Genomic DNA, 25,632 nt, shown 5'->3' with positions numbered 1-25,632 from the left:
AAATAAAAGAAAAAATCCAGGGTTTTTTTAAAAGGGGAAAAAAAATTAAAAAAAAAAAAAAAAAAAAAAAAAAAAAAAAAAAAAAAATAATTGCTTTACGTGTTATGTTCACAATTGTTGGGTTTTATTAATCGTGCTGTACACCAACCCTAACATGTTGTTTTTAATGCTATTCCTTAAACCAGTCACTGGGGAGATGATGGGAAGGTGCATATTCTGTGTCCTCCTGTTGCTGGATAAAGGTAGCAATTTGACAGAGGGGACAATTAAAACAACTTCACCAAATGTGTTTTCAGGCATTTGACTCATCAAACAATTTTGTCACAGTCTGAAGTGTTCACAATGTAAAAAACACTTGAACAAACTTAATAAACACTTCAAATGTTGAAGTAAACATTCTTTTTTGATACAAACTATATAACCAGCCCTTGCAATGTTCCAACAAACATCATCTTTCTTTTTTTCCTTCTTTCATTTTAATCCGTTAAAAATCCCCCAAAACAACTCCATGATGAATCTGCTTCCAGACTTGCAGCCACCCTTACTAAGTTTGATTTCCTGCCACAGACCACAGTTGTGACAAGATTGTTTCGCGTAGAGGACGGTTCAACCGCAGAGCCAGAAAACATGAAAAATTGTTTAAAAACAATCTTTGTTTCACAATCACAGATGAAAGTGTACTCGCCTTGTCATGCTACACACAGTGCTCGAGTCAACGTTCACGCAACCAAAAATAAATTCTGCAGGCACATGAGTAAGTAATTTCTCGTAGGAAATTAGCTTCATTCGTCAACAAAAGCCATTACATTTTGTAAGAACTGTTCCGCAGAAATGACAGGAACAGCCTCAGTGGTAATGAAGACAGAAGTTTATTTGCTTGTTTGCTTGTGAGTCTGCATTAAAGCGAAATGCCCCATTAGTTTTAAACCTGTCTGTGTTTATGTTGGGCTCCAGCTCACTATGGCACCAGTTGGCCAGCTATTCAGCGAACTGCATTTCATCATATGTGTATTTGCTGACAAGGCATGGCGACTGACGTGCGGGAAAAACAGGTCTCCGTACCGGTGTTGGCTTGTTTTCCTTGGTGTCTTCCTCAGGTGGCAGACGTGCAGAATGAAGCCTCACAAGCTGACCTGGCTTGTTTTTCCACGTAGCAGCCAGAGGTGCTGGAATCCAGTTGCAGTGAAGTCACCGTCCGCTAGCTTTTTTCAGTCTGTGCATGTAAGCACGCTCCCTGAGTGACTGACGGGTCCATGATGTAAGCAGCACCTCTTAACATTGGCTTAGAGAGAGAACTGGACATTTGGACACTGTCACCTTTTTATTTTTCTCTCTGACTACTCGGGTGTAATGAACGACATTGTCCCATTTTTCTGCCATTTTCCCAAAAAAAGACCTGGTTAGCTCATTTGCAAAATCTTTCTTGCCTTCTTCCTTAAGTAAAAACAGAGAAAACTCACATGCATAGGCCTGCATTCACCTGAACTCCAATCCCACCATTGTGGTACAGTCTAGTGGGGGTTCCTACACCCTTCTATCATAACTCTGGGTTTGTGTTTAGTGTCATCTCCTGATGGAAGGTAAACCATCACTTTAGGTTCAAGTTTTTTGCACTCTACCAGGTTTTCTTTCAGGGGTTACTTTTAGCCATCTGTCCATGTTTCATAGACAAGATGCCTTGTGTTGGTGATGTGAAGTGACAGTTTGTTGCCATACAATGCCAAATCTAGAATATCCTTGGCTTTCTTTAAACTGCTTGAATTTATGTCTGGATTGGAACAATGGATTGAACAATGATTAAGGCTAATGCCTGGTTCACATGACAAGATTTTTGTGCCGATTTTTGTACTAATTTCCCTTTTCCAACAGTCTTCAGGATGTCTTGATTTACTGCATGCTTCTCAAGACAATCTTAAGATATTTGTGCCGTGTGTGGTATGTTCAGAGTGATCTGGTCTGCTTCGAAGGACAGTAGGACCACTCCGCTCTAAAAGTTTGAGATATTACACATGTTGGATTGTCTTTGCCCAATACTGCATCACTGATGCCAAAATGTGACTTGTAGCCAATCAGACAGTGAATTTCAGGAAACATGGGGGGAAATCCTAAATACAGATGACAAAATAATGGCATTTCAGAAAGTTTGGTGGACTTTGTAGACATCTTTGTATCTTCTTTTCTTTTTTTTTAGCACCGCCATTGCGTCTTCCCAGTGAGCCATGTTTATTTACTCTGAACCCAGATTTGGTCTCGAGAGGTTTTGTGAGATTTCCCACCTGACATCTGGATGTCGTGAGTGAAATCAGTTTGTGTGTGGGGTGGCTTCACACCCTACACTGTACGACCAAAACTGTTACACCTGGTCCAGTACTCAATTGTTTTGAGTTTTACATAAAGGTAAATTGATGTCTTTGTTTCAAAGACATCTCCTCAAAGAGGACAGAAGTCACATAGAGGGTACCCCATGCTCCTATACTGGGGCCCCTCTTCTTTAATATCTATATGCTCCCATTGGCTCAGGTTATTACAGGAAGTAAGACTAGTTATCAAAACTACACAGATGAATGTTGGTGAGTGAAATTGGTTCTTGTGTTACTTGACAACACACACTGTACGACCAAACCTGTTATACCTTTTATCGTCGTGCGTGTGGTCTCTCAGGTTTTGAAAATCGTCCGACAATTTCAAAATCTTGCTGTGTGAACCAGGCATAAAACATCTCCACAATGTTCTCCAGGACCTGTCTGCTGTTTTACTTGGTCTTTACGATGTTGTTTGTTCGCTAATGTTCTCTAACAAACCACATAGAACAGCTGGATTTATACTAAGGCACTAAATCACACACAGATGGAGTCTGTTTACTAATTAGGAGACTTCAGAAGGCAGGTGGTTGTGTTGGATTTTATTTAGGGTTATCCATGTCAGATTTTTCTTTGTATGTTATTTATATTTTTCCTTTCACTTCACTATACAAAGATTTTGCATTGGTCTGTTCCCATCAAATATATTAAAATTAGTGGTTGCAACATGATAAAACATGGGAAAGTTCAAGAAGAGTCGACAGTTATGGAAAGAAAATAAGTGACAAGACTCCCAGGACACCGTAGATGACAAAATGAGCTAAAAAGTTAAGAGGGAAAAGACGCCATTTCATTTCCGTACTTGTAAATAAATCAAAAATCTGACACAAAGTTTACAGATATTTTAGCTCAGTCTCCCCTTTTCCAAGCTAAAAACAGATAAAAAGCCATTAAAAATTGGAGCGGGGTTCCAAATGAAGACTGAAAGCAGAAGAAATCAGACAGGGGGAATAACTCAGGGGCTGCACAGCGCTCTCTCTCTCTCTCTCTCCAGACTTGGTGACTCAAACCGCATGAGATGGATCCTGTGGCTTTACGGAAGGGGACGTTTGACATGGGCGCTCTCTGCCCCAACGTGCACGACGCGCACGCACTCAGCCGCACAGATGCAGAGATTGCGAGCATGACTCGCCTCAATAGCAGCAGAGTCAAACAAATTGCTAAGGTCTGTGCAAACAAGAACAATGTGTGGAAGGATTTATACAACCACTCTTTCTTACACACACACACTAACACACGCATGCACACACACACGCACATTAATTCGCTCCCTATTCTTACTGAGTCACATTTATTTACAAAAAGCGCGAGCCAGCTAACATTGTGTACATTTGTATTAGCGCTAACCTTTTCTGTTCTTGATATTTTGCAAATTGTGTATAAATCTTGAGAACAGTCCTAGAGCAAAGTGTTTCATCAGGCAGTATTTAGATATGTCACATCAAAACCCGCAGAGAAAGGCCGGTCTACCCTGATTGCCAGAAAATAAACAGAAGCGAAGTCGGAGTCTAACTCATTCATCACTGCATCATGTTGACTGCCATTTGATGTGTGGAGCTTCCAGGACGTATATGAGGCTTTTCTCTGCTGGATACTTCAGCAGTGTGTGTAGCAATATGTTGGGCAGGTAACCGCAGTGGGATTTTTACTGAAATCCGACTGCGGACCAAAATTACGGCGTTTGTTAAATTTTCAGCTGCTTCTGTTCACTTCCACGCTGCACCGTGTCAAACAGTCCAAGCCAACTGGAAAAACCTGTTTACCTCCTCACCTGTGGTGGAGCTGCACCAAAAACCACGAGAGGAAACAACATAAAAACCTCAGAAGACACTGAGGTGTCTTCTTCTAGTTGTGAAGAAGGAACAACTTCCTTTTTTAAAAAAATGTTTAAAAAAAAAAAATGAATGTAGTAAGATTTCAGAGATTGTAGGATTTTTTTGTCTTTGGCTAAAGATTGTGAGCCATTCCTCGCACTAGTGCTAAAATCACACCTGTGCTTTGGTTGTATTTACCCACAGTGCCCTGTCCACTTCCTGCTTTTGTATAAATTCACATTTCATATCCAAATTATTTAAGTTTCTTCCACATTAAAGAGCTTTTTAAATTGTACTTTCTTTCCTTCTGTTCTGTCTCTTTAGTCTTATTGTTGAAATTTCTGATATATTTTGACTTGTTTTCAGATGTTATTGTTGATTTGTGCGTATGTATTTTCTGCTTTGCTGCAACATTGTCCCCTTTCAGACTTTTTACTGTTATACTTTGTTTTAAGTTCGTATTATTTTTTTGAGCACTTTTTGAACAGTCTGAAAGATAAGTAATCTAAATGCCAACTTTCCTGGTCTGTACATATACTACCCTTACGAGGATACTATATCTGGGTGACGGACATCTCTTTACCTCGAGTGGGCAGGCTAATTAATTAGCATCATTAGACTCCTGACAGTGAAATGAGGCTAATTTGGGAAAATTAGATGAAACGCACTCCAGCCGGTGCAGGGAGGGGATGCTGATGGTAAAGGTATGAAGATGAAGGATGTTGGGAGAAAAAGAAAACAGAAGTTTGTGTTGACTCATAGCACAAATGCACACTCTAGTAGCATCAAGTGGATACAGTATAGCACTGAAAACACAACGATCGCTTAACCCTGCCTGTTTTAATCTTTCAAACTAGTGCTGGACGATTTGGCAGAAAAACATATCAAGATGTAAGATTTTCATATGTTATTACTGATAATTATTTGAGATTTTTGTTTGACATATCTGAAATACTGCCAAACTGGTGGTTTGACCTTAACTGTTTTTCCACTCCACGCTGTATTTTTTTTTTTTTAAACAGTTATGAAGCATGGCGGAAAAACATAAAACTGCTGCTGCACATGGTATTTAACAGGTTGTTGCTAGGTAACCAAAGAGTGAGTGAGCTAGTTGAGGCCACCAACCTTAGTTAGCTAAAGCCTTCCTTCTGCCTACATCCCCCAGAATACTGTGCGGTTCTGGATCAAAGCTCAGTGAAATTATTGAAAAATCTATCAAACGTGTCATGTGCTGATATTTATCACATCTATCGCAATATACACTTTTGATTTATTGTTCAGCCCCAATTCAAACACCACATATTCCCAAATACAAACAGTGGAAACAGTCTTGGGTAACTCTGCCCTTAGGGCTACTGTTAATCAGCACCAGGGAAGATGAATGACACTCAGAGATTGGCTACTTTGGAAATTCTAGTCAATTGGCATTACGCCTAAATAGTTCAACTTCCTGAATGGAATTATCTTTAAAAAAATATGCAAATATCCTAAATGTATAATTAGGAGTTACAGTCCACAGAAAAATCTGCGAATACTGAACTCAGTCCTCAGATGGGGTCTAAAAAGAGATTCAACTTATCCTTGTAAATGAACCCAAAAGGTTCTAGTAACATCATATGATACTTAGCGATATTCATAGTTATGCACAGAGACTTCTTTCCGATCAGAACTGACTCACCAGAGATCACCAACCGAGTTAGTTTTCACATCCTTGGAAAGGAATGAAAAAGCATCTCTGATGGAGTTGGAACCAAGAGAGTCTGACACAGCTGTTTGCTTCTTCTCTGTTTACCTGAACCAGAACAGGGCCGGCGTTGTCATCCACCACATCAAAAAGTCAAAGGTTTGCCAACGGTGTAGATGTATCATATATTGGAGGAGTGGGCTGAACGGGCAATGAAATGATATGACAGTCTGGGGAAACGATGGTCAGTAACAGTGAAACTTTACGGAGTTTGTGAGGCAATGAGAGGAAAAGAACTGAATGGACCCTGTTGCACTAAAACTGCTATAAGAAGTTCAAACACTTCTGGGAACGTGCTGGCAGAGAGGGAATTTGAATCGAATCAGCATGTGACCAGACAGCTCGCTCACATCAAATAGGATTGCGGGGGGGGGGCACACACCGTTGCCTGTTGAAGAGCTGGTCACCCATTGAAGCTGTGGACTAAAGTTTAGACTTCAGATCTGTCTGATGAGTATAGGATAAATCACCAATGGGTCTCTATCTTTATATATGGAAGATTGCAGATATCACTGTGACTCTTGAGTCTATAATTAAACAGCAAATAGCTGAAATGCTTTAGCAGAAATGTCTTTAATTTTTTTCTGGATGACCCAGTTGTGGCCAACCTGTCACAGAGTATCTGTGCATCCTTCAAAAGTCTTAAATTCAAGTAGCTAAAATTAGGGCCTTAAATTCATTTTGATAAATGTGGCATTATGTTTGTTAATCATAGGTCTTAAATTGAGTCATGGCAGGACTTTTCTGTCAGGCAAAAGTTTGATTCACAGGCTAACATCAATGCGTTATGTGACTCCTGGCGGTTCAAACTAACGTCAACTAGATGCTGGTTTGTTTTCCAGTCAGAGTGGTTAGAAAACAAACTGGATTCAATAATTAAGCAGCTAGTAGAACCTGTTTTTTTCAAAAGCAACCCTCGTTTTTTTCTGGATGATGTAGTTGTGGCAAACCAGTCACAGGGTATTTCTGCCTCCTTAAAAAGTCTTAAATACAAGTATCTAAAAGTAAGGACTTAAAATATGTTAATCACTGGTCTTAGTTGCAGAATGATTTCATCTCACATATTCTTTGTAGGTTTTCCTGTGGGATTGTCTGTCAGGCAAATGCTTGAGTCACACACAGACATCCTCATTACGTTATGTAACTCAAGGCGCTAACTATCTGCTAGAACATCCTTATGAGCTATTGTGGGTAAGTGCATTATGTGATGTAAAAAAACAAAAAAAAGTCGTTTGGGCATTTTTTAGTTCAAGGCTGGACTACTGTGGTTCTTTACTGTCAGGAAGTCCACAGAATGAATTTAAAAGCCTTTCACTGATCCTCAAGAGAGGAGCTGGTTCCACAAGAGCTAGCAAGAGCCAGGCAGACATGGAGGCACCCTGTCCTGACTACTGACTACGACGCCAAGTTCAAAACTTTCCTTTTAGATGAAGCTTACCGTTAAATAAAAATGATGTTTTACAGTGGAGTTTATCATTAAATGACAAAGTGTTAAAAAGTTCAAAAACATTATACAATATACAAATACTTCTAAATATTAGAAGTATTTGTATATTAGAATATGTCAGTTTATTTTGGAAACTTTTATCACTAAGTGAAGTAAATGATATACTTCACGTATATTTCAGATGGATGTTGGGAAAACTGTATTTCTATTAATTATGATTTTCCGCTTTCACAAAATATGTAATTAAATTTATTTTAAATTAGGATATTACATTAGATCATCAAATGTAGAAACGTAGCCTTAATGAAAACTCCTTTAAAGTTGTCAGTTTTCAAAACGTACATTTAATCTGATAAATGAACCTCACAGTTTCTAATTTATTATTGTACTTTTGAGTTAGTGTATGAAATAATTATAATCCCCTGTAATATTCTGTTGAATTATCCTAAAATGTATGACCTGTGCTGTAATAATTTTTTATGGTATTTATCCTTGTAGATAAGTCATTACAAATAGCAGCAATAATAAATATGGCCACATCTCAGAAAGTTAGACTAGACACTTCTTTTATAGGTCAGAAATAGGCTATCACTATGTTGGAACACATTTGACTGGAATGTACATGTGACTTTTTTGAGAACAGCGGTCATCCTGGTAAAATAAATACATGGTGAAAGTAAAGTAAACCTTTGCCTTGTGCAATGTACCATCCGTGTTTTGTGGTTTTCCTGGACCTTGCTCCAGCCAAGAGTACAGTTTTTGTACCAAACCTAAACCGTACAGTCACTGAACTGTTTCAAAATTTAATCCTAAATTAGAGTTGGCCCGACATTATTTCATCATGACGGATTTTTAAAAAATCACTCTTCATCATCTGAGAGTCGTTAGGCTAAAGGACGTGCGAAACACCCTCAGTCACACACATGTTTAGAGGTCTGTTGTAATTGTTCTGGGGGTACTTAATTGCATCTTATAATTTGAGGCTGTTTTAAGAAAATCTGCGGAGCTATCAGTCACCTAAATGGGCCGGTGTAGGGGCCCGATCTCCCACACTCAGGTCTCAGCGCAGATGGAGCCCTGCGTTTTTTAAGGTTCACGGCAGAGCTGTTAGGGTCTCGTGGCTCTAACCCAGCATGCTTTCCCGGTGGTCGGCCGAGAACGTTGGCACGGCCCCTGAAAGGGGGTCGGAGACCAGAGAGGCAGATGACTCATTGTGTGTGTGTTTCTGTGCGCTGGCTACATACATCCTGCTCTAAACACACATTCACCTCAGTTCAGCTTGAACAGACTCCTGATCCCGAGTGAGCCGTTGAAGGTTTGAAGTCCTGATGACTCCACCCCTAAGTTCCCTTTGCTACTGTTACTATTTACTCAGAGTAGCTGTATTTCCAACACAAATGTGTGCAAATATTTGTTTATAGTCTGCTACTTTAAAAAAAACAACATAACTTTGCAGTTTCTGTGTTTCCATTAAAATCAGGAGAATAAGCTTGTTCACATGACCAGTTATTAAAAATCATGGCAATAACGAATTTAAAATTCAGCCATAGCGTCTATCAGCCACTCAGAGAAGTTGTCGACGTCTCATTCAGCCATTAGATGAACAAACCCTGCCTACTTGGGAGTGGCTGTGTTTGCAGAGTTTTGGGGAAGGTGTAATAGTTGTAAATTCAATACAATAAATCTATAAAACTTTTTAAGTGTGTGATGCTATGAGAGCTCATGTGGAGCCGGCTGAACGTTGTCAGAAAAAATGAAAGCAAACCATCGTTCTCCTACCACTTCCTGTCGTCTGCTTCATGGTTTCTGCCAGTAGTAACATGTAAAACTTTTTAAGGATGCGCGGACACCCTGTGACCTCAACCCCAGGTTTGAGTCTCTGTATCCTCCATCAGATCCCTAAATCCATCTTCACATCAAATCTGACCAGCTTCCTTGTCCCTGATGAAGAAAAGGTTTCCCACAGCTTCTTACTACGACAAATGTGTTTGACAGTGGGAATGTTCAGTGTAATGCAGTGTTGGGTTTCTATTACTTATGGTGTTTTACTTGCAAGCGAAATGTTAAGTTTTGGTCTCGTGTTTGTGTCTGTTCATAGCTTGTGGGAAACCACAAACAGAACTTTTTATGGCTTTCTTCTAACTACAGCTCCAATAAAGCCCAGATTTATCCTTTCAAGAGATTCTTACACCTGAGTTGTGGATCTCAATTTAAACTCAGATTAAAGTACAAGGTCACATAAAATATCAAAATTCATTGAAGTTTGTCCTTATGATGTAAATAAGTAAAAGGAGTGTAAATACTTTGCTCAAATCGATGTATAATTATAACTGTGTTCATCTTCCCAGATGGGTTTTGTAGAGCAGGAGATGCTCTGTGAGGCAAACTTGAAAGAGTTTGGAAATGCTTACACTAACCTAGCTCCTCAAACACTAACCCTGCCAATAAAATGCAATCACACCTCACAACGATGAAGCCCAAATGAAAACTATCATTTTGCTTGTCAACACTTTTTGCGGTTGCTTCTCTTGGCTGTCCAGACTGTCCCCTGCATGTCTGCCTTGTAAGAGCGCCTGTCACTGAGCGACGGTGACGGCGTCGGCGGCCGCCGGGAGACCAGGCCCGCAGCCACATGTGGAACATCACAGTCACCGAACGGTAGTCAGCCGTGGAGCCGGAGAGTCGCCGTCTTCTGCTTTCCCCCCCATTCCTCCCCCCGAATCAAAAACCTGGAGCCGAGGCATTGGGATCGTACTGTGAGGAGCATGACTTCATGTTTGTGCCCACCTCCTCCCCAAGTTCTGGTTCTTATTGAGTCTGTGCACTGCATGACGACATCACTCGGGCCTACGTGCACCAAGCAAACCGGTTTTTGGACATACTTCAGATTATGGTCTCTGCTGATATCCAGGGAACCGAATGCAACTCTGTTGCCATAAATAAATAAATCACAGATAGAAACTTTTGCCAAGGAAGTGTTTGGAAAAGCAGCTGCTGTCACCTCCCATATTAATAAAGCAGGAGGTTACCGCAAGGCAGGGGCACAGTGATCGCCGCAGGAGATAGTTTGTGCTTGCCAGGGTGTTTAACGCAAAACCGATGTACTGTCTCATGTTACAAACTGAGTCACGATGGCACAAAATATAATGCTGTGCATAAATATGTTAAAGGGCCAGTTAAGAGTTTCAAAGTTCTTTTAAAAGGTTAAATGCAGTTTTTAGGGATCTTTTCGTAACTAATTAGTGTTTACTCTAACACTCTCATAACCCTTATAAATACTGTCAACAGTTATCTACACAGGTAGAAGATAAAATGTAACACTGTGCATTCTGTACATTCAGTGTACCTTGAAAACACCATCCCCACACTAAAACATGGTGGTGACAGCATCGTGTTTTGGGAATGCTTTCCTTCAGCAGGGATAGGAACGCTAATCAGAGAAGAAAACTTGAAACCACAAATACCTCAAGGTTAGGGGTCAGCGACCCTAAACAGACAGTCAGAGCTACTATGAGATTATAGCACGTTCATAAGTTGGAGAGGCCTAGTCAAAGTACACATCCAAATCTGAGAATCAAATTTTGCAAAAAAAAAAATCCGTTTTCTGATGTGGAGAGCTTGAAGAACCATACCTAAAGATAAACACATCGATGAGTTTCTCCAGATCTGTTTTAAGACTTGGAAATGTTGTTCAGGTGATGGAAGACTGACTTTGTAAATGCCCTTATGTGTCTTTGAAGCTTCAGCTCTGACTCCATCATTATACTCATCTCGTGCATTTCCCTTTTGGGATTGACTCCGCATTTGCTCCGGCGTGCGTCAAAAATAGGTTTGGTTCTAATTTTGACCAATGGTCTTGTGGCAATACTGCGCATGGTGGTCAGAATCTCCTGACTATGAACAAGAGCATGAGATCCCGGTTACAAAAGTGAGCTGCAAATTAGAGTTTGCTCCTGGACCTGTTTGCTCTCTTGGTTATTTGAGAAAAGCAAAAGTCAGTAAATGGATAGATGCTAAAGTTTAGAAAAACTGACTTTTTGAAGATTGTATTATCAGCTTTGGCCTTTGTCCCTCTTGAACTTCTCATTAGTTCCAGAATCCACAACCAAAAAAAATCTGAATTCATACTAAATGAAGACACCGAGATCGAATAGTCTTGAACTCTTCCCTTAAAGCTCTCTACTTTTTGTCTCTACCTTTACCTTCCACTGTTTCTCTATCTCTTCCAAGTCGCCTCACAACAGGTAAGATCAGACATCCAGGAAGTCGTGGTCAAGTTGTGGCAGTATTCACCTAAAAACAGAAGGCATCCAACCTGGGAGTGTTTACCCACAACTGGCCTTCACAGCAGAAATAGATGTGTCTGTGTGAGGCTCTTGGTCCTTACAACTCCCTTCTGGTTCCTCTCACTCGCCTCATTTTTTATTTATTAATCGCACTACCCAGGGGAATTATTAATAACCTAAGCAAACAATTAATTCAACGACTGGGATGGCGTCTCATTTCCTCGCCAGAGCACCCGCCCTAACTCAACTTCTCTGAAAAGTTGAGGCCAGGAATATGGAAATGGTAATTAACTGGAGAGGCCCGTTCTGGGTTTTTTTTTTTTTTTTTTCTTTATTTTATATTTTGAGTGAAAACACAGACTGAGTCGTTAGGCCGTCGGAGGTTGTGCGTCTCGCAGGCACGGTGCCAGATGCCCAACGCCGACTGACTGGCTAAAGAAAGTCAGGTCACAGAATAATTTAACCTCGCTGCACCGCAGGCAAGGCAGGTACATGCAGGAGTTCTTTCCAGCGAGTAGCAGGAAAATCAAACACACAGAAACAACAATGTATGACAGTCTGTCTCACTTCGACAGTCTCGGCAAAAAAAAAAAACCTCCCTACTTCAACCAGCTTCCACCTGTGTGCTGTGAGATAATTCAACGATATGATACACCTCTGGACAAAACCGATGCCGCCCATAATAACGCTCGCATGCCCTCACTCCACGTCAGGTCCGCCATATTTCACCTTTGTGTTTACATTTTCTGGCCTTCTCCCTGAAGATTTATAACGTGCCAAGTACAGTTTAGTACGTGTGCAGTGAGCTCTGCAAACCACGTCATGACAACTCACGTATGTCTACATGTTAAAGCCCTGGTGTGACTGACCAATGAGAGTTCAGAAAGGCCAGCGAGGGCCCTCAAAGGACTGAAAAGGGGGTAAAATGTGCATATTTATGGGTGTGGGTCTGTATTTTGTGACTAGTGCTCACCATGTGTGTTTCAGAGAATACCCTCCTGCATCTGCACATCTGTATCCTCTCCACACAGCTTGTAAACAGATTTTGTATTTTTGCCAAAGGAACCAATGGTTTGCCTTTTTCCAGTTGTTCACTGATGGTAAAAATTATTTTTGCTGTATATGTTTGTTATTTTTATTTATTTGTTTTTTTTGCATGATTTTAAAGCACTTGGGGCCTTAACTTCACGGTGGCTTTAAAGGAAAGGGAGAAAAGAGGGAAGACATACAGCAAACTAGCTGTGACTGGAAGTTGGATAAGTGTCAGTTAATTAAATCTGACTTTTTTTAGACTGTTTTCACACCTTCAAACCCAAATCTTTGCAAACCCGGTTTACATTCTTCCCTGTGGTGCCGCTACACCAAGAACCACTGAAGGAAATGACACAAAAACCTCTGAGAAAGATGTAAGCGCAACTTCCTTCTTCACTAAATGTAAACAGATATGGAGTGATAAAAGATTTTAGCCATTACATAGTCTTGTAATGGCTAATGGTCTTTTAGTCTTTGACTAAAAGTCAAAGTCTTTTAGTCTTTGACTAAAAGACCAGTAGCCATTTCTCTTGCTAGCTCTAGATTTACGCATTTGGTTTGGTTGGACTAACCCAGAATGCCTTGTGCCTTAGTCCACTTCCTGCTTTTGATGAGGTCTTTAGAAAAGGGTTCTATCGTGCATTAACACCTCCCCAAAACAAACCAGCTCTTCTAGGCAAACAAACTGGAAATAAACTAAACAATGCTGGTGTGAATGCAGTGAGATTCTGTGACTTTAGCATCAGCCACAGTTAACTTCTCGGTTGCAGAAAGATGTCAAATTGCATTAAGTTTGTAAACAAGGAAAATAAATGATCAGAGTAAAGGAAAGGTTCATAGCTACTCAGAGGGACTTCGCATTTTAGCTGAATTTAGCAACACTCAAGGTGAGATGGTTCATCTCTGTACGGCAGACATGAGCTTATATAGACAGGATATTATCCAAACAGGGCTGCATGGGTGTGTAGTTGGTAACGCCATTATCTTCCAGCAACAGGGTTCTGGGTTTCAGTCCTTTTTATCAATATTGATTGATTTTAGTTGCCTCTGCGATTAAATCTTTGCATAAAGTCTATAATGTCTCCGCATGTGCACCAGTCAAGAATGTTAATTCTTATCTGTCAAAATGACAGATGGCCTTAAAATTTTCCCGTCATTTCAAAAAAACAACCAGTGATATACGGAAAATATTTGGTTAACGCGACATCTGGATTAACTACAGATTAGGAAAATATTGTCTCACTTCCAAATAATCTGACCTAACCCTTTTATTTATTTTTATCCACAGTTTCCCTCAGTTGTTTTTGCCTTCACTCTTTCTACACAACTCACCCAAGTTGCTGCTTACTGAACTGACATTGATTTACTCATTACTCTTTCCAATGTTCTGTAAATACCAACTAATACTCTATTCTGCTACTAGTAACTAGCAGACATATCCACTGCAACGTACAGGACCCTTTAGCACATCCCGTCCTGATCATTGGCTGCCTAAATTAGCTGAAACTAATTTAATTTGTGAATTTGATCAGGCAGTATAACAAGGCGGTTTACTTGCAGGATATTGAATTCTAATTATATTTTATGCTCATGTACCTTTTCTCAGATCATGCATGTTTCGGTTTTAACCTCGGCGTACTCCACTGAACTCAATAAAAAAAAATTAGGAGCAGATTTTTTTTTTTTAGCTGGAGAAACTCAAGCTGGTTGGTTCTCTGGCTCTAAAGCATATATAAACTCAGTAAGCAGGATTTCTCTCATGGCTTTCATTAAAAGTTATTAATCACTGATTTGCACAAAGTCTATACATCTAATATGAATCACTCTAGGTTGGCATGTTTGGTGCAACTGCCACGGTCACGCAGAGTTAAGTGATAAATATACGGCTCAGTCAGCCCCGCTCAAGCAGGCAGTCTGAGGATCAAGCCGGCCCCAACAGAGCCGTGCTCCACAGGGTGTCTGTTACATAGACCCCTAGGTGTCTGCATCGGCTGCTGACCCGTTGCCGGCCTGCAACATGGTGCTCCAGAGTTGACAAAACGCTCAACTTACTGATGTGTGTGTATGTGTGGCCCCCTCGCTCAGACGCGACATCTTGTTAAAGTTTATGGTCAGTTTTAGGTGTAAAATGATATTAGCGTGGATTTTATTTGGTCTGCTGTTGATTGGGAGCCCTGCACCACAGCCCAGACCTGCATGTAAAGTATCCTCCAGTGGTGTGGATGCTGTAGAAACACACCATCATTCATCCTGAAGATAGGCTTAGACATTTTAGGAAATATGCCTTGGTTTATAAATAAATTTCAGTGGACGACACGTTAACCGTTGCAAAATCTACCTATTTTTGTGACTTAGGCGTATGTACTTACTGTAACGTATGTACTGGGGGTAACTTGGGAATTTTCAAGGTTTCCTTCTACACAATGAATTCTATTTACTAGTTAGGTAATGTCTAAACAGATGGTTGTACCTATTTAGTATAACAATTGTTGAAAACCATATGTATAATTCCTTCCACTCCACAGGTGTGCACTACTTGGTGCTAGTGTATTGCATAATACCTTAATAAAATGCAGTGAAATTTGTTGTGGTGGTCAGAAAACCATGTGATATGAGCCAGCGCCAAAAACTTCACCAGAACTTTTAAAATTACTTGCATAGTCATTTAAAATGACATGTCCTCATGGGGACCTGCTGTTTGGTCCTCATAAGGGAAAACGTCCCCATGGCATGGCAAAAACCAGAACACAGACACACACGCCATCACATCTCACTGTACTTTTGTGGACTTGCATTGGCTTCTGTAATTTTTTATAGCTTAAACCTAACCACCTAAACACAATTCACACCTAAACCTGACCCTTAACTCACAAATTCTTTACTCATTGTGTGAACCAGCAACATGTCCACACATCACCAGTCATGCCAATTTTTGTCCTCAAACCTACATATAAACATGCACTCACACGTGCACACACATACTCACCTTTATATCTTCACAAGGATTTTACATTGATTTCCATTCATTTTTCATTCATTTCTCTAGCCAACCCTGACCCGTACCCTACGGGAAGTGATGTTCCGCTCAGTTTCAAAATCTGCAAATAATTTTAAGGCTATGAATACTTTTGCAAAGCGCTGTAAGAGACCAGTGGATTTTAAAACATGCGTGTCCTCAACAGTCCAGTGGAAAATTTTAATTAGTCATGGAAACAGGCCCCACCCAGCCTGTTTCCATGCATAAATTGTTACTCTTAGTTCTCATATTTTAAACTACAAGCCACTTCTCCTATCTAACTCAGACATGAACATCTATCAGTTTGTTCATGTCTTAATGAGTCATTATTTATATGTCTTTCTTTGTTTCTCTTTGCTTGTCATTTCTGTTTCTTCCTTCTGTTAGATTTTCTTTGAGCATTAGCTGAACTCCAATAGCTTTTTGCTTCCCCTTGCTTCCCAATAGAGCAAGAATCAGGGGGGGCTGCAGAGGAGGGGGGTTGGTGGGGTTGTTCAAACAAACAAGAGGCCGTGTGCTTCGCCAAAGGTGGCGACACGCCATAACAAACCACCGGCTCCTGGCTGTCGCATGCAGGCACGCTGTCCCACTACAGCGACCAAGCAGGACTTGTCGTTCCATCGTTTCCCAGGCAACCGAGCGTCAACATCAGCCGTCATGAGGTGCTGAGTGACAGCAGATGGAAGCTGAAGTACTCAAACCACCTGGCTGCACAGTTCGACGTGGAAGCCAGCAGTAAAAACTTGAGGTCGGATGTCTACTTCGGTTTTGAAAAATAACAGGGAAGGCTGATATTGGATGCTGCGCGGTGAAATAATGAAACAAAAGGTGAAGCAATAGTGCTGTTTGGCTGCAATAGGAGGAACATGTGGTAAGGTATGAGTCAGGATGTGTCAAGGCTAAAACTAGTCAAAAATTAAGCTGAGTTGAGCTTTTTATATTTACATGCTATGAAATTAAATTTTTGAAAACAAAGCAGAAAGTCAGGCACCAATTTGAAGAACTGTTCAGGTGTCTAGCAGCTGAGCAATTGCTTTGAAACTATTACTTTCTCACGGATACTTTTCAATGACCAGTGGCTTGTCTAAATCACATATTAGTGGCTATGGAGGTTTATTACAAAACCAAAAAGTTGGTTTATAATTTGAAGCACATGGAAACATTTAATGTCTCTTTTAATAGAAAAGTAATGAATGAGTTAGGGGAGGTTTACAGTCCACCTTCTCCCTCGTGAGGTTGCGTTGTGCATAATTGTGTTTGCACCTTCCAGTAAATAGCAGAAGTTGCATTAATCAGTTTGTTTTGGTAGCTGTTCATTGGTAGTGAAATGTATTTTGGAATAACTTTGGAATAACTTTTGCCATGCTATTTTTTTCTGTTTTAATAATGACACACTTATGGACTCTCCCATAGATACCATTTTTACTCAGCACTGGTGGCTTTTAGTGAAAGTTAACGGACAGGAAATCAGGACAACTGCATCAAAAACTATTGCCTTTGTATACAAGTCTTGTTGATACGCAATTGGAATACTGGCCTTTGCTTTCCTATGCAATTTCGTTTGATTCTCATCTCCCTTCAATGTTCCATCTGGGATTTCTCCCCTCGACCTGTAGAAATTAAACCCAGCCAACAGAAGAAGTTGTGAACGATCACGTTGACTCTCTATGCTGTTGTAGCCTGCCTGTAGTTTGGCAATGGCATCAGAGGAAGTGAATGAAGTCCTTCAATCCATGTTGGCCACACATCGAAATATTTAATTAACTTTGACAACCTTCTCTCTTCTCAGTGGAGGATGGTTGTTTAGGCAATTTCGGGTAAGCTTCATAGCATCGAACTGGTGCATTATATTACAACCAAACACTAGCAATTACATAAAATTTGAGACTTCAATAGGATCCACGCCTCCAGCAAGCAATCGTTTCTCACTAGCCAAGGGTCCAGATCCTCTGTAGGAACCAAAGCATAGAATAAGGAATTTGTCCTGGACTGTAGTCTGGGATTTGCTTCTTTCTCACTGAAGGGCCTATATTGGAGTCATTTCACTAGGCTCCTGTTCCATGTTCAACTTGCACATCCAGATGAACATGGCAGCTTCAGGCATCTGTAAATTGCACCATAAGATGAATCAGAATTTTAGAGATCCTCTGTTTTCTTGCTGACATATTGGCCGACACATTTATTTTCCAGTGATGTTCCAAATCCAACTGATTTAACCAACTGACCTAAAACAGGAAACTTTTAGCCTAATCCAATGACAGACAGGATGAAAAATGGTTGTGTTTTTAGACACCAGCCCCTCCATGACCCAAAAAGGGAAAATTAATGGATAAATTGAATAGTTTTGACTTTAACATTAAGGTGAATTGGTTGAGGGTTTTTTTTGTTTTGTTTTCTGCTTTTTTATTATTGTTTCTTTTAGTCGCATTGGTATTTGTCCTGCTTTTGATACCTATTTGAATAGCCCCAGAAAACCAATTTCCATTCGTCTGTTGTTCATTTTGCCTTTTTATTCTCTGTTTATGCTTTCCTTATTTCCTTATCCTGCCAAATTTTTGTCACTACCTACCTAACTTCGTGGTCCTGGTTCCACCCTGCCTTAAGGATTTCTGTCATTCATGGGTTGATTTGTTTTACTAACTCCAACAGAACCTTGTGTACGTAACCTGAGCCAATAAGTCAAATCAGACTGGCTCTTCACCCACTGCCAGCCTGGTTCTGGGTTTCAGTTGGACAGTAGGACCATAGCGACAATGAAACTATTATTCAGTTTTCATGAAAATTTCGCTCCAGCATTACGATATAAACTTCCGATGATATTGCTAGATGAATTTTGATATTTTTATTTCATAAACTCTCCCAAAAAATTGTTGTGGAGCAACGTCCATTAACGGACACCCTGCGTGTCTGACCCAAGACAATTCTGCCAAATATTGAGGAAATTTATGTAAACTTCTGATTTTGAAAACATAACTAAATCTCTGGCATATTATTTCTTTCATTATTGTGGTTCTTAGCATTTAGAAATTATTTTAGTTATTCAGACTGATCTAATGTAGTAAAGCTGCCCTACTAAGATGGTCTTCTTTGCTAGTTAATAGAAGTTTGCAATATGGACTTCAAGTTTTATTAAAATTTTTTGTGGTGCTTATTGTGATGACAATAAAAGTGACGACAGGAGTTATTAGTTCCTCATAGATCCACAAACATTGCTCTTCAAAAAACTTGTATAGTGTGATCTGTATTGCTAACCTGCACACAGTAACTGCATTTAATTATATTTACAAGTTTATTAGTATTTATTGATTCTTTCAATAAAAAAACAATGGGAAAAAAATCATAAGTTTAACAAGGCAAACAATACAGACAGGTTGGGGGCATTTTAAGCATCAGTCATTAAATAATAATGACTGATGATAAATGATAAACGATACAATAAATGCCCACCTCTTCTTGTAAATCAAGTTTAGTCTTAAACACACCTCTAATTTCCATATTTTCTGCTCTACTTCCTCTGCTACGAACAGCAGAACCCATTATTATTGTTGATATAAACCTTTGGTGCAGTGTTTGAAGAAATCAGTAGGACATTACTGCACCCGTCTGTTTTTTTTAATTTTTTTTTACCAATGTCACATTAAGCGTGGCTTGTTTCAACACCGCTGATTGCGCTCCGAGGAGCTGGGAACATTGCCAGTGCTGTGTGGCGAGGGAGACTCAATGTCTGATAGATTAACATTAATACGGACTGAGGGAGAAAGTTGGGCATGCTAAAAGGTCATACCGCTTCGTTCACGGCCATCGAGGGAACTTGCATCGGACTATTGACTCTGGGGCCACACACAGATGAACGAAGGCTCCTGCTAACACGCACACACAAACACACATAAAGATGTATGAAGTTGCACATGTAGGGATAAAGCAAAGTGACACAGCATACATGCATGGACATGCACTCACATACACAATACGAGATCCCGTGATGGTATTATATGCATGTCTTGCTCTGGTGAGCTCTGCTGTGCTGACAGCCTATTAAAAATTGAGCAAATTTATAAGTCCCAATTTGGTGATTAAGGATTGTGAATTTGCTTGCACTAGCTACATGTTCTTGTTATACAGTGCCTGTTTCTGTCTATAAATCTAACAGCCAAGAGTGTTCTCCCCAGCTCACGCTCTGTTTTTATGGCGGTGATTGCTATAGCCAATATAGGATTAAGACCCTTTCATGGACATTTTTCCTCTATCTCTGGGTCTGTCTGGTCCCAACAGCACTTTTTTCTCTTGCTTTTCTTGTGAAAATATTTTCCTAAAAGCATTTTTTAGGGAGTTGGGGGTTGCCTTTAATATACTTCCACTTTAAAAGACTTTAACATTCTATGATAATAAAAAAAAGGTTTCATAATTTCTCTTAAATATCGCTTTTCATCTTGTTTGAGGTCTTGAGTTTTAGAATCTATCTCAGTTGTTACTGTGTAAGAGTAAAGTAGGGATGAACCCTGGAGAGATTTCCACTTCATCACTCAAGCAACAAAAACGAACCAAATCAACACAGACCCCTGAAGAAACAAAAACAGGGATTGACCCAAATGCTCCTCTAATGTGGTTCTGACATATTTTCCATGTCAAATTGGCATACTTCTCAATTGTCTTAAGACTTTTTATATAGAAAAGGAAAAATAATCAAAAATAGACTATTTATGTCATGGGATCTGCCCAGCTAAAACTGCCGAGGCATTCCTGAACAAGATGCAGTAGCTGCTTTTCCATTGACTGTATAATTACTGTTTGCCATTTCCAAAATACATTTTGATAAAAAGTTTTGACAACAGGATGAAGAGGGGATGAAGTTTTTTTTTTGGGCTGTATCTAAATTGGTTTATTTTGTAAAACATCTGGATGTTGTTGATCATGCCAACATTAAAAACACTGTCTTTTGCGGATTAAATTAAGGATATGTTGCATATTAGGGGTTTTTTAGGCATAAAAACATATAAAAGATTGAACAAATATGAAAAACTTAACATGTCTGGATAGGTCTAAAGTTATTAAAGAGATTGAATGCAGTGAAAGTGAAAAAAATAAATATTGAGATTTTATTATGTTTTTCTAAGCTGGATCATTTTGGGACCTGAAAACAAAAAAAAAAGTGTAGTCTGTGTAAAAGTGCCTGAAGGGTTAAATATAACTTTAAAATGTTTAGTTTTATAAAATAAACTCCAAGGTTTTATTTAATTATATTCAATTTATTAAATTTTTGTGCAGAATTGCTCACAAACATTTTCCACTGAGATCATTTTATAAAATTGAAGCACACGTTTTTGATTTGTGTAAAAAAAAAAATAAAAAAAATAAAGTGATTCCATGAGAAAGGGAGTTTTTTTTTTTTTATTACACTCTTTTTGTAATTTGTCCTGTTTCATATGAAATGTCCTTTCAGATGAAGCGGCTGCTTCTTGCCTCTCTTATCTGCCCCTCAAACTTCAACAGGAACGTAAACACCTCTGTTTAGCTTTCCATCCGCCCCGCGCTCCCCAAGCAGGAGCAATAAATACGCCGGGGCCCGTATAAAATGTATAAGTTTAGAATAAAGTAAATACAAGCAGCAACAGTGAGAGCAGCGCTGCGTACACACACATGTTCCTGTTGTTTATCTGGACGTTGTGCTTTCCTGTGTGGTTCTTGTCATGTGACTTTTAGGTGTGCTAAACATGTCAAATAGAGTGGAGCTTAGAGGTGGAAACGTAGAAGCCAAGAAGGTAATGGAGGGTGAAACGTACTTTATTCATATTTTTAGCTACAGGAAAAGTGAACCCAGATTTTGAATGTAAACATTCTGTAGTCATAAACAGAGGTAAATTGGTTTAAGTTGCACACTATGAAATGGCGTTGTGTATGGATTTAAATCACCTAAGTCAGAGTTTTTTAGTATGTAACCAGAACTTTACCCAAAAATATAGATTCTCATTGTAAGAGTAACAATAACCCATTATCATCAGGTATCTACTGTCCTTAAACTGTGCATCCCCCTGTTAAAATGCCCAGGTATTGTGACTGAAAAAAATATATATTTTCCACATTTTTTCCCTACAAAATTAAGCTACAAAACAGTTAAGTAACTTGGTCACATAACTTGCTTCTTATTCAAAAACACCCTTCATTTTTCTTTAAGGAGTCTGACACCATCTCACACCTTGACTTGACAATAGTTATACACCTTACACTTTTTAGAATAGAACTTATGTATTTATTACAGGGATGGTCCATATGAACTTTTCTGTAAATATGCTAAAGTTATCTCAAAAGCTGTTTTTCATCCGCAGTCCTCAGACAGATAGTAAAAGCCACTTTAAAGGAATAAGGGTAAAACATGAACAAATAAACCATTACATGCACTTTATAAAAAATACTAAGATTTTAAAATGCACATAAGAAACACACACACCAACTACATTCAGTGTGTTGCTTAAATTTCTGATGACCTTTGGAGTGAGATTCCACTCATTGGCAGCTCGAACAGAAAAGCCACTTTTGCCAAAAGTTGTGATTAGATGTTTGAACTTTAAGAAGTTGGTGAAGTGGGGGTGGGAAAACCAAGCAATAGCTCTTCAGGGCTTTTAGATTTTGAGGATATCTCTTGTTTAAAGTACCTCTTCAAGTCACAGATGGAAACAAGCCATTCTGGGAAATCCTGGAATGAAAAGTGAGCCGAAATGGTGGAAAATAGTTATCAAAACTTTGGATGGCAGTTGCTGTTCTCAAAGTAAACCTGACCAGGTGTAGGCTTAGGCATGGTTAGCTTTTTGTAGTTAATAAATGACAGTCAGCATTTGAAAAATGCCTTTTGAATTCACTTGGATTATGTTTGTCTAACATAAAACTTTGCGTGGCGATGTGGAACGTTGAAGTGTGGCAGACGAACAAAACCTGTTAGCTTAGCACGACCTTGTGAGTTGTAGCGTTTGTTTCCGTTATAAAGAAACAGCTAGGTACCTAAGGGTTCATTAATTTTGTCTGTTTATGTTACAGAAAAACTTTCCCCTGGTCATTATTTTAAAAAGTCATGTATGTATTATTTGCTTATATTTTTTTTTTATTTTCAGTCCTTTCTCTGAATACTTGTGTGAAGGCAGTAAGTCAAAAAAATCAGTTTTTATCGCTGCTTTATTTCAGCTTTATCCTACATGACAAAGCTGAAACTTTTTTGGATTCATCGAAAGTGATTTTCTCAATCACTTTCTCAGTTAAATTAAATTAAATTATTTTATACCTCACTTCTGACTTAGCCCAGGTTAATAAAATCTCAAGTCGGACGCAGGTTCATGTCCTGAAGCCTATTTGTATACTTTGGATAAGCCCTGCTCTCCCTCAGACAGACTGAAATCAGTAAAACAAATGAATGAAGGCCGTGGAGTTCCTGTTGATTGGAATTAATCGGTAATCGTGTCTTCGGGGAATAAAAGACTTTTCAAACATGTCGTTATGTGAATAAACTGGCTTTATTCCTGCTGATTATTTATGAACATAAAAAAAGAAAACCTTGCTCTGACCGCCTTTTTCTTCAGCGATACACAAATTAAGCCAGTCCCATTCTCTCTTTCTCCACCACTGCATTAACAAATTTATTGCCCTGGCTCACAGAAATACGGTGTTTTCTTTGGTTCCGTTCCCATCTAAGTCTTGCTTATTTAAAAGCTTCACAGCCTCATACATTACCTGTGGAGTTTGGCTCCTAACATTATGTCACCATGGGATCTGTGGGGTGGGGTGGGGGGGGGTTCTGCTTTTGCACTTAAAAGCCCCCTGATGACGGACAAAGACATAATCAAACGGACTGGGAGGAAAGGACGCCTGAGGTTCCTCGCTCTGTCTGTACATGGCACTGTGCGAACCAAACACCTTGTTTAAAAGGCTGTTGAAGCCCAGAGATTAAAGCAGAGAACAGTTCTGCACTCTGGCAGCCCCAAGTGGAAGTGGAGGGAAACTTCTCAGAACAACCTTGATCTAGCAGAGAAGGAACAGCCCTCTAAATCTATATCTACATATATCTATCTATATAGATATCTATGTATATCTACATATCAATCTATATATCTATCTCTCTCTATACATATTATATATAAATCTAAATATAGATGTCTCTGTATATCTACATACCGTTTTTTCCTGACTTTAAGGCGCACCGGATTTTAAGACGTACTCTCAATTATGGCGTCCATTTCTATATTTAACCCATACAAAAGGCGCACCGGATTATAAGATGCATGCTAAAAGATACGGTCAGCAAAAGAAATGGGTAACGGCAACAAAACAGTAAGTTTAGTTGGACTTTATTCGACTATGTAACAATACACTCACGTTATTTTTTATTTTTCTTCCACAAATCCATCAAAGTCCTCCTCTTTTGTATCTGAATTGAACAGCTGGGCAATTTTGCCATCAAACATGCCAGGTACCCTCTCATCATTGTCGGAGTCAGTCTCATTGGCAGGTGGCTGTTCAGCAATGATTCCGGCTTTCGTGAAAGCTCGGACAACAGTTAAGCCAGATGCATTAGCCCACGCATTCACAATCCATTCACACATGGTGGCGTAACTCGCCCGGCGCTGCCTCCCCGTCTTAGTAAACGTGTGTTCGCAGTCTGTCATCCATTGCTCCCACGCCGTTCGCAACTTTTTGAACGGCCTGTTTACACCAATGTCCAGCAGTTGGAGTTCTTTTGTTAATCCTCCCAGAATGACGGCAGACTCCAAATTAGTTTGCTTCACTTCCTTTTTCACAGTAGCAGTGAGATGGGCGCGCATGGAGTCGCAGATGAACAGGGACAGTGATGTGTGGAAAAACCTATCTGGTTTTTACCGGAGGCGTATGCTGCAGAACTCAGACAACAATTCTCTGATTGGTTTATTGCTGCTGGCCTACGTACTTTACGTATTACGTAATGTCCTCTGATTGGTTTATCGCTGCCAGCGTACGTACTGTACACTTTACGTCTCTGAGTCAGGGATAGATTTTGGAATTCAGTCCACACATAAGGATTATAAGGTGCACTGATGAGCTTTGAGAAAATTTAAAGCTTTTAGGTGCGCCTTGTAGTCCGGAAAATATGGTCTATCTATCTATCTATCTATCTATCTATCTATGTATCTATCTATCTATCTATCTATCTATCTATCTATCTATCTATCTATCTATCTATCTATCTATTATAAAGATAGATTGATAGATCTATATCTATATGTATATATTGATATAGATATTACAAGACTTTGTAATTTAACATCTTGAAATTGACTCTCTGTCTCTTTAAAAACTCCTGTTCTTTCTGACACTCCGCCTTCAGGAAGTCATCACAACATGGCTCCTCTATTAACCCTTTTGCAGCCATTTTACTATATTGTACTGAAAAGTAGCTCTTATAAAATCCATCAGATATTTGCTAATTGCTGCTGGCTAGTCTGAAGGAACTGAGTGGGGAAGTTGCAGGGGAATGCTGCTCTGTGAGATGGAAGCTCCATTGCTTGGAAACTGCAGCTCTGAGGAGGAGCTGCGCCTCGAAGGTGGAGCTAGAACCACCTAGGCGGTTTGTTCATCTGAATGGTTGCCACAGGAGATTAAATTATTTATCAAATGTCTTTAATAGAGCAACACAGGTTTTCTTTTTTAAATGAAAACCTGTATAGTTTTGTGTACATTCGTACTCAGATCCCCTTCAATCAGTTCTTAAAACTAATGCTCCCATCACAGAACAAAGGCAGTAAAAGCAAATGAGGTGGATTGGCAGCAATAGCCAACAGCTGATGATGTCATCCAGGACATGTTGTTATGATGTCTGAAAATTTTGTTGTTACAGTGTCATAACAGTAATATTCTACAGTCTAGGTCCTCTTTCAGGGTGTCTCCACATCCTTAATGTGTCTAAAATTTAAGCCT

The 25,632-nt window shown here is 39.5% G+C and overlaps 1 long non-coding RNA gene across 1 annotated transcript in view; it reads left to right on the top strand.

The window, feature by feature from the left end:
* LOC106955074 (uncharacterized) overlaps nucleotides 1-4,242 on the top strand; it is a 12,507-nt gene extending 8,265 nt beyond the window's left edge. The window contains exon 3 of the long non-coding RNA XR_001426497.1: nucleotides 3,355-4,242. This is a non-coding gene — a long non-coding RNA (uncharacterized LOC106955074). The remainder of the gene's footprint in view (nucleotides 1-3,354) is intronic.
* Nucleotides 4,243-25,632: the final 21,390 nt, after the last annotated feature.

This window comes from Poecilia latipinna, unplaced genomic scaffold (assembly GCF_001443285.1).
Source record: "Poecilia latipinna isolate Pla-1442-1.1 unplaced genomic scaffold, P_latipinna-1.0 Scaffold702, whole genome shotgun sequence".
NCBI classification, from domain to species: domain Eukaryota; kingdom Metazoa; phylum Chordata; class Actinopteri; order Cyprinodontiformes; family Poeciliidae; genus Poecilia; species Poecilia latipinna.
This window is presented reverse-complemented; position numbering and strand designations above follow the sequence as displayed.